The sequence below is a fragment of the Gobius niger genome (assembly GCF_951799975.1).
Source record: "Gobius niger genome assembly, chromosome: 1".
NCBI classification, from domain to species: Eukaryota; Metazoa; Chordata; class Actinopteri; order Gobiiformes; family Gobiidae; genus Gobius; species Gobius niger.
The window spans coordinates 74,270,722-74,280,345 of NC_136852.1; positions in this window are offsets into that span (position 1 = coordinate 74,270,722).

Genomic DNA, 9,624 nt, shown 5'->3' on the forward strand with positions numbered 1-9,624 from the left:
TGTTTCCAGGTGAAAGCTTGTATGTTCAGAGACCAATTTGGCCCAAAACCTGAAAACTGAAAAAATTGAGTTTTGCCTGTAGTTTCTCCCCTTAACTGAACTCAGGAAAACTCCCCATGCTCACGGCTACATGGTTTTTCACTTGACTGATTGCCCGACCCTTTTATAGCAGGAAGCCCCTCCCCTGGTAGTTACATTCTACCTAGAGGTATATTTACATTTTACACTCACAGGATAGGTTTCTTGTACAGACCAATTCTCCCTGGTTGCTTTCATCCCCGCACGTGTTAAGGCTTTGCCAACCTTCAAACACAAAATACTAAACAAAAGCAAACAAACGTCAAATAAACACAAAACTCAAAACCAATCCCCCCCTGCACATGGACTGGTCCATGGGATGCCCCAAGATTTTAAAATGGCCGCCCAACGAGGCCACACCTCCTCTTTGTGACCAGGTGGTAGGTATTACCCAGTTGATGTGTTCTTTACAAACTAAACATTTTACACCCAACAAAAAAGATTTTAAACTAAATAGAGTGCGTGTGATGCTTAAATGAAAAGGTCAACCAAACAACTAAACAAAACAAACCCGGGATAGTTTAGTTTACTGTTTAGTTGGATATTAAAAAAAAAAGGACAAATGTGAAACAATGACTACCTGAACATAACTAACGTGACAAAATAAACTAAGGGAACAAAGCGACCTCCTACTTTGTCACAATTATGCAAAATTGACTTTTTCAAGCTTTCCATCATGTTATTCTGTCATTCCCTCATTAAAAACATGCCTGAAGTGTTGCCTTGGCACATTCACGTATTTCTGAGTCATCTGTAAAAACTCTGATGGCGGCCATTTTAGGGATAGGTTTTTGTCACATTTTTGTTGAATTTTTGTCACTTTTTTGTTGAATTTTTGTCATTTTTTTGTTGAATTTTTGTCACATTTTTGTTGAATTTTTTGTCACATTTTTGTTGAATTTTTGTCATTTTTTTGTTGAATTTTTGTCATTTTTTTGTTGAATTTTTGTCATTTTTTTGTTGAATTTTTGTCACATTTTTGTTGAATTTTTGTCACATTTTTGTTGAATTTTTTGTCACATTTTTGTTGAACTTTTGTCACTTTTTGGTTGAATTTTTGACTGATGGCGGCCATTTTAGGGATAGGTTTGCCTGAGTCCTCCTAGGAACGCCCCCACCTCCTGGAGACGCCTCCGAGCTTTCGTCACCAGCCGAGTGACCAACCACTGCTCCTCAGCAGAACCCCCTCCCACTGATGCCACAGACAGCGTGTGGAGGGGGCGTGTCTAAAGGCTCAGAGGTTCTTAAAGAGACAGAGGCCTATTTCAAGACATTCACTACAGCCATTTTGAGAGAGACATTTTATACAAGGCAGTTATTCTGATTTACTGCATTTACAGACCAGCAGAAGGTTTGTCATCATTGTAGTGTGATATAGACTGGTGCTATGGGACTGACAAAAGCAGAATGTAGCAGTTGTATGTTTGCAGTTGTATGTTTGTATGTTTACAGCTGTATGAGCGTGTTCCAGCGCGGTGCTTCTGCCTCTCCGTGTGAGCCGTGTGATCTGCGTGTTCTCTGGCACGGTGCCCCTGCCCACTCTGCTGCCGCTCTCCACCCACAGCACACGGCTATTTTACCGACTCTTACTCACAGACCGACTTTTAGCTCGGCCTCGATCTCGTAAACAAACTCGGCCTCAGTTTCCCTTCGCTGAGAGGACGAGAAACACACGAGGAACATCAGCATTAAAGGAACACGCCCCGTTCTTCCAGACTGAGATATGTTCTTACCTGAGCTCAGACGAGGATCTCAGTATGGAAAGACTGTTTAGTTAATCCTTTAATACTTTTGTGCTGTTTTGGTCCTTTTTTTGTTGATTTTTTGTCACATTTTTGTTGAATTTTTGTTAATTTGTGTTGAATTTTTGTTGAATTTTTGTTGAATTTTTGTTGAATTTTTGTTGAATTTTTGTTGAATTTTTGTTGAATTTTTGTTGAATTTTTGTTGAGTTTTTGTTGAATTTTTGCCACATTTTTGTTGAATTTTTGTCACATTTTTGTTGAATTTTTGTCGCATTTTTGTCACATTTTTGTCGCATTTTTGTTGAATTTTTGTCACATTGTTGTTGAATTTTTGTCGCATTTTTGTTGAATTTTTGTCGCATTTTTGTTGAATTTTTGTCACATTTTTGTTGAATTTTTGTCACATTTTTGTTGAATTTTTGTCGCATTTTTGTTGAATTTTTGTCACATTTTTGTTGAATTTTTGTTGCATTTTTGTTGAATTTTTGCCACATTTTTGTTGAATTTTTGTCGCATTTTTGTTGAATTTTTGTCACATTTTTGTTGAATTTTTGTTGCATTTTTGTTGAATTTTTGCCACATTTTTGTTGAATTTTTGTCACATTTTTGTTGAATTTTTGTTGAATTTTTGTTGAATTTTTGTTGAATTTTTTGTCAAATTTTTTGTCAAATTTTTGTTGAATTTTTGTCACATTTTTGTTGAATTTTTGTCGCATTTTTGTTGAATTTTTGTCACATTTTTGTTGAATTTTTGTCGCATTTTTGTTGAATTTTTGTCACATTTTTGTTGAATTTTTGTCGCATTTTTGTTGAATTTTTGTCGCATTTTTGTTGAATTTTCGTCACATTTTTGTTGAATTTCTGTCGCATTTTTGTTGAATTTTTGTCGCATTTTTGTTGAATTTTTGTCGCATTTTTGTTGAATTTTTGTCACATTTTTGTTGAATTTTTGTCGCATTTTTGTTGAATTTTTGTCACATTTTTGTTGAATTTTTGTCGCATTTTTGATGAATTTTTGTCGCATTTTTGTTGAATTTTCGTCACATTTTTGTTGAATTTCTGTTGCCTTTTTGTTGATTTTTTGTCACATTTTTGGTGCTTTTTCCCCAAGAAGCTTTTTGATTAGGGTAAAGCCAAACTGGAGAAAATGGGATCCGTTCAGGTGGGAGTCAAGAGGTTAATTCCGTCCATTCTCTGTCGTAATTGTTTTCACGAGATAATTCTCCCCAGATTTGCGCGAGGCGTCCACTGTGAGGCGCTGTTGGACTGAGCCGCAGTGCGCGTTGTTCAGGGCGCTGCTGCCATCTAGCGGCCGCAGGTGCAAAGAACAGATGCAAGAGGAAAGCAGTGACAGGAGGCCTGAGCTTCCTCTGACACAGTAGGTGTGTTTGAGATGAGCCGGACGGACGCAGGTTTTACAGCCGACTGCAGACTCTCGGGGCCGGTTAGATTTCTGTCCGACTTCAGAGGCTCTGACGTCACAGGCACGTGGGGCACGGAGAGATGGTGAGACCCCAACGAGAGCAGCCGACTGGATCAGCTCCTCGGCCCCGTGCATGATGGGAAAACACCCACCTGTCCTCACGCTCAGGTGATTGGATACGAGTCTGCTGTGATCAGAAACGTGCTCCTCCCCCCCTCCCCCTCTCTCCTCTTTAGATCTGAACAAATACACTATGACTGAAACTATTAAAGTTCTGCATCGCCCCTAAAATAGAGCTCATGTTTGATGCTTTTCAGAACAAACTCATGAACAAACAAAAACAACAAAAATGTGACAAAAATTCAACAAAAATGTGACAAAAATTCAACAAAAATGTGACAAAAATTCAACAAAAATGTGACAAAAATGTGACAAAAATTCAACAAAAAAGTGAAAAAAATTCAACAAAAAAGTGACAAAAATTCAACAAAAAAGTGACAAAAATTCAACAAAAAAGTGACAAAAATTCAACAAAAAAGTGACAAAAATTCAACAAAAATTCAACAAAAAAGTGACAAAAATTCAACAAAAATGTGACAAAAATTCAACAAAAAAGTGACAAAAATTCAACAAAAATGTGACAAAAATTCAACAAAAATTCAACAAAAATTCAACAAAAAATTAACAAAAAAGTGACAAAAATTCAACAAAAATTCAACAAAAAAGTGACAAAAATTCAACAAAAATTCAACAAAAAAGTGACAAAAATTCAACAAAAAAGTGACAAAAATTCAACAAAAATGTGACAAAAATTCAAAATCAAATTCACATTTTTGTTGAATTTTTGTTGAATTTTTGTCACTTTTTTGTTGAATTTTTGTCACATTTTTGTGACATTTTTGTGACAAGGACGTGTTTTATCTCACAAACTTGAACAAACAAACAAAAGGGAAAGTTTCCTCTGATGAAGAACGATGTCTCTGGAGTAAAGGAAACAGAGCAGGAGGTGAAGGACTTTTATTTAGGATAAAATTTAAATGAACGCGATATCTGAACGAGACGCTGCTGATCTGAGGCTGGGTTGGACCCTAACCTTACCTTACCCTACCCTAACCTTACCTTACCCTATGGCTCGTTTCCACCAGCCCTACCCTTCTCTACTCTACTTGGCCTGGTTGTGTTTCCACTATTCTGTAGAATCTGATACTGTATCCATGGTTACCAGGGTGTATCCATGGATATGGCTTTGCTTTTGACTGTGTCCATTGGAAACAGTACCTGCTCGGCCCTGGTTAGTACCAGGGCCAAGCAGGTACTAAAAAAAGTACCAGTTAACTGTAAAGTGGGCTGGTGGAAACATTTCAAATGCAGGCAAAGTAGGGCAGGGTAGAGTAGAGTAGAGTAGGGTAGGTGGAACCGAGCCATAACCTTACCCTAATCCTGCCCTGCCCTGCTCTGCTCTGCTCTGCTCTGCTCTACTCTACTCTACTCTACCCTACCCTACCCTACTCTACTTTACTCTACTTTACCTGCATTATAAATGTTTCCACCAGCCCATTTTACAGTTAACAGGTACTTTTATTAGTATCAGCTTGGCCCTGGTACTAACCAGGCCATCCATCCACCATCCATCATCCATCATCATCCATCCATCCACCCTAACCCTAACCTGCTGCTGCCGGATGCTCTCTCATCGAATGCAATTTCTCCATCTGTGAGATCAATAAAGTATCATCTTATCTTATCTTATCTCATCCATCCATCCATCCATCCATCCATCCATCCACCCACCCCTTGTTGAAGCTAGTGTTTCCCTGTGGAGGGGTGGAGCTCCACTGATCACATGACCCTCCGCCGGCTGCAGACCTTCTCCACACCCCTGATGTTTGGTGAAGACATCATGCGCTCTCACTGGAGTCCACGTTAGACCTTGTTTTTATTGTTCGGGAAGAATATTCCATTCCCTGAATAAGTGCAGTTTCCCCAGCAACAAAACTTCGTCCGGATAACTCTCGATCTTTTGTCGTCTTCTACCAGAGTTTTCATTTAACCTCTTAACTCCCGCCTGAACCGAGAGGATCTTTTTCCTCACGTCATCAGATTTTTTTTTCCATAATTTTTTTTGTTGGGCGTTCAACTCATTTATGTAACTTTTTAGTTATTTTTTTGTAATTTTTTTTATCACATTCTTGTCACAGTTTTGTCATTTTTTTGGTCATTTTTTTGTCATTTTTGTCATTTTTTCGTTAAATTTTTATCACATTTTTGTTTGTTTTTTGTCCAATTTTTATCACATTTTTTTCATATTTTTGTCACATTTGTAAATTTTTTGTCAATTTCTTGTGACATTTTTGCCACTTTTTCATCAATTTGTCGTCACTTTTTTGTCCCATTTCCATCATTGTTTTCGTCTCAGTTTTGTCGTTATTTTCACAGCTTTTTTCCAGAAGCTTTTGGGGATTGGGGTAAAGCCAGACTGGAGAAAATGTGCTCGGTTCAGGCGGGAGTTAAGGGGTTAAAAGTCCATCCTCAATGAAGGTTCTTGAGTCATCGTCTGTACTCTGCTGCTGAAGTGTATTTAATATACTGTATTTAATGTACTTAATATTTGGAGAAGGAACATTTGTGACCAGCAGGTGGCGGTAATAGACCACAGCTGTGTAGATCTTTACATTTACACTTTCCTTTTATTATATCTCATCATTTGTGCTAGTTTATGATCATATTGCCTCAAGGATGGACATTGGTAGAATATGATATTGACTTTATTGGTACAATACATGTATTATTCAAGCTGTGTCCACATCATGCAATACATTATTTCCAAAAATCAAAGAAGAGTTGTACATTCACATTCCGACATGATTCCATGACAGTTTCCAAATCTGAGCTCCATGTGAGAAAAGCAACAAAAGAGGAACAAATATATAAATGGCTGAGGCTGCAGAGCCTGAATACATTAGTGGTAAACCTGCCATAGACCAGTCATGGCACGGACCTGCTTCATGGAGCGTTTAGACCTGGTTAAGTCCTTCTTTAGTCCTGGTTTAGACTAGTTTTGAGTGAACAGGTTTTTCAGACGTTCCCTGCTCTCTGGTCTAGAGTCTGTTTAATCCTGGGCCTCACACTTGTTCTGGGTGGAGCTGTGAAGCCCTCATGTGGAGCAGGCGGAGTCTGTTAAAGACCTGGTTTAGTCCTGGTTTAGTCCTGGTTTAGTGAAACCCTCATGTGGAGCAGGCGGAGTCTGTTAAAGACCTGGTTTAGTCCTGGTTTAGTGAAGTCCTCATGTGGAGCAGGTGGAGTCTGTTAAAGACCTGGTTTAGACCTGGTTTAGTCCTGGTTTAGTGAAGCCCTCATTTGGAGCAGGTGGAGTCGGTTAAAGACCTGGTTTAGTCCTGGTTCAGTGAAGCCCTCATGTGGAGCAGGCGGAGTCTGTTAAAGACCTGGTTTAGTCCTGGTTTAGTGAAGCCCTCATGTGGAGCAGGTGGAGTCTGTTAAAGACCTGGTTTAGTCCTGGTTTAGTGAAGCCCTCATGTGGAGCAGGCGGAGTCTGTTAAAGACCTGGTTTAGTCCTGGTTTAGTCCTGGTTTAGTCCTGGTTTAGTCCTGGTTTAGTGAAGCCCTCATTTGGAGCAGGTGGAGTCGGTTAAAGACCTGGTTTAGTCCTGGTTCAGTGAAGCCCTCATGTGGAGCAGGCGGAGTCTGTTAAAGACCTGGTTTAGTCCTGGTTTAGTGAAGCCCTCATGTGGAGCAGGCGGAGTCTGTTAAAGACCTGGTTTAGTCCTGGTTTAGTGAAGCCCTCATGTGGAGCAGGTGGAGTCTGTTAAAGACCTGGTTTAGTCCTGGTTTAGTGAAGCCCTCATGTGGAGCAGGTGGAGTCTGTTAAAGACCTGGTTTAGTCCTGGTTTAGTGAAACCCTCATGTGGAGCAGGTGGAGTCTGTTAAAGACCTGGTTTAGTCCTGGTTTAGTGAAACCCTCATGTGGAGCAGGTGGAGTCTGTTAAAGACCTGGTTTAGTCCTGGTTTAGTCCTGGTTTAGTGAAGCCCTCATGTGGAGCAGGCGGAGTCTGTTAAAGACCTGGTTTAGTCCTGGTTTAGTGAAACCCTCATGTGGAGCAGGTGGAGTCTGTTAAAGACCTGGTTTAGTCCTGGTTTAGTCCTGGTTTAGTGAAGCCCTCATGTGGAGCAGGCGGAGTCTGTTAAAGACCTGGTTTAGACCTGGTTTAGTCCTGGTTTAGTGAAGCCCTCATGTGGAGCAGGCGGAGTCTGTTAAAGACCTGGTTTAGTCCTGGTTTAGTCCTGGTTTAGTGAAACCCTCATGTGGAGCAGGCGGAGTCTGTTAAAGACCTGGTTTAGTCCTGGTTTAGTGAAGTCCTCATGTGGAGCAGGTGGAGTCTGTTAAAGACCTGGTTTAGACCTGGTTTAGTCCTGGTTTAGTGAAGCCCTCATTTGGAGCAGGTGGAGTCGGTTAAAGACCTGGTTTAGTCCTGGTTCAGTGAAGCCCTCATGTGGAGCAGGCGGAGTCTGTTAAAGACCTGGTTTAGTCCTGGTTTAGTGAAGCCCTCATGTGGAGCAGGTGGAGTCTGTTAAAGACCTGGTTTAGTCCTGGTTTAGTGAAGCCCTCATGTGGAGCAGGCGGAGTCTGTTAAAGACCTGGTTTAGTCCTGGTTTAGTCCTGGTTTAGTCCTGGTTTAGTCCTGGTTTAGTGAAGCCCTCATTTGGAGCAGGTGGAGTCGGTTAAAGACCTGGTTTAGTCCTGGTTCAGTGAAGCCCTCATGTGGAGCAGGCGGAGTCTGTTAAAGACCTGGTTTAGTCCTGGTTTAGTGAAGCCCTCATGTGGAGCAGGCGGAGTCTGTTAAAGACCTGGTTTAGTCCTGGTTTAGTGAAGCCCTCATGTGGAGCAGGTGGAGTCTGTTAAAGACCTGGTTTAGTCCTGGTTTAGTGAAGCCCTCATGTGGAGCAGGTGGAGTCTGTTAAAGACCTGGTTTAGTCCTGGTTTAGTGAAACCCTCATGTGGAGCAGGTGGAGTCTGTTAAAGACCTGGTTTAGTCCTGGTTTAGTGAAACCCTCATGTGGAGCAGGTGGAGTCTGTTAAAGACCTGGTTTAGTCCTGGTTTAGTCCTGGTTTAGTGAAGCCCTCATGTGGAGCAGGCGGAGTCTGTTAAAGACCTGGTTTAGTCCTGGTTTAGTGAAACCCTCATGTGGAGCAGGTGGAGTCTGTTAAAGACCTGGTTTAGTCCTGGTTTAGTCCTGGTTTAGTGAAGCCCTCATGTGGAGCAGGCGGAGTCTGTTAAAGACCTGGTTTAGACCTGGTTTAGTCCTGGTTTAGTGAAGCCCTCATGTGGAGCAGGCGGAGTCTGTTAAAGACCTGGTTTAGACCTGGTTTAGTCCTGGTTTAGTGAAGCCCTCATGTGGAGCAGGCGGAGTCTGTTAAAGACCTGGTTTAGTCCTGGTTTAGTGAAGCCCTCATGTGGAGCAGGCGGAGTCTGTTAAAGACCTGGTTTAGTCCTGGTTTAGTCCTGGTTCAGTGAAGCCCTCATGTGGAGCAGGTGGAGTCTGTTAAAGACCTGGTTTAGTCCTGGTTTAGTCCTGGTTCAGTGAAGCCCTCATGTGGAGCAGGCGGAGTCTGTTAAAGACCTGGTTTAGTCCTGGTTTTGTGAAGCCCTCATGTGGAGCAGGCGGAGTCTGTTAAAGACCTGGTTTAGTCCTGGTTTAGTCCTGGTTTAGTGAAGCCCTCATGTGGAGCAGGCGGAGTCGGTTAAAGACCTGGTTTAGTCCTGGTTTTGTGAAGCCCTCATGTGGAGCAGGCGGAGTCTGTTAAAGACCTGGTTTAGTCCTGTTTTAGTGAAACCCTCATGTGGAGCAGGCGGAGTCTGTTAAAGACCTGGTTTAGTCCTGGTTTAGTCCTGGTTTAGTGAAGCCCTCATGTGGAGCAGGCGGAGTCTGTTAAAGACCTGGTTTAGTCCTGGTTTAGTGAAGCCCTCATGTGGAGCAGGCGGAGTCTGTTAAAGACCTGGTTTAGTCCTGGTTTAGTCCTGGTTTAGTGAAGCCCTCATGTGGAGCAGGCGGAGTCTGTTAAAGACCTGGTTTAGTCCTGGTTTTGTGAAGCCCTCATGTGGAGCAGGCGGAGTCTGTTAAAGACCTGGTTTAGTCCTGGTTTAGTGAAACCCTCATGTGGAGCAGGCGGAGTCTGTTAAAGACCTGGTTTAGTCCTGGTTCAGTGAAGCCCTCTTGTGGAGCAGGTGGAGTCGGTTAAAGACCTGGTTTAGTCCTGGTTTAGTGAAGCCCTCATGTGGAGCAGGCGGAGTCTGTTAAAGACCTGGTTTAGTCCTGGTTTAGTCCTGGTTTAGTGAAGCCCTCATGTGGAGCAGGCGGAGTC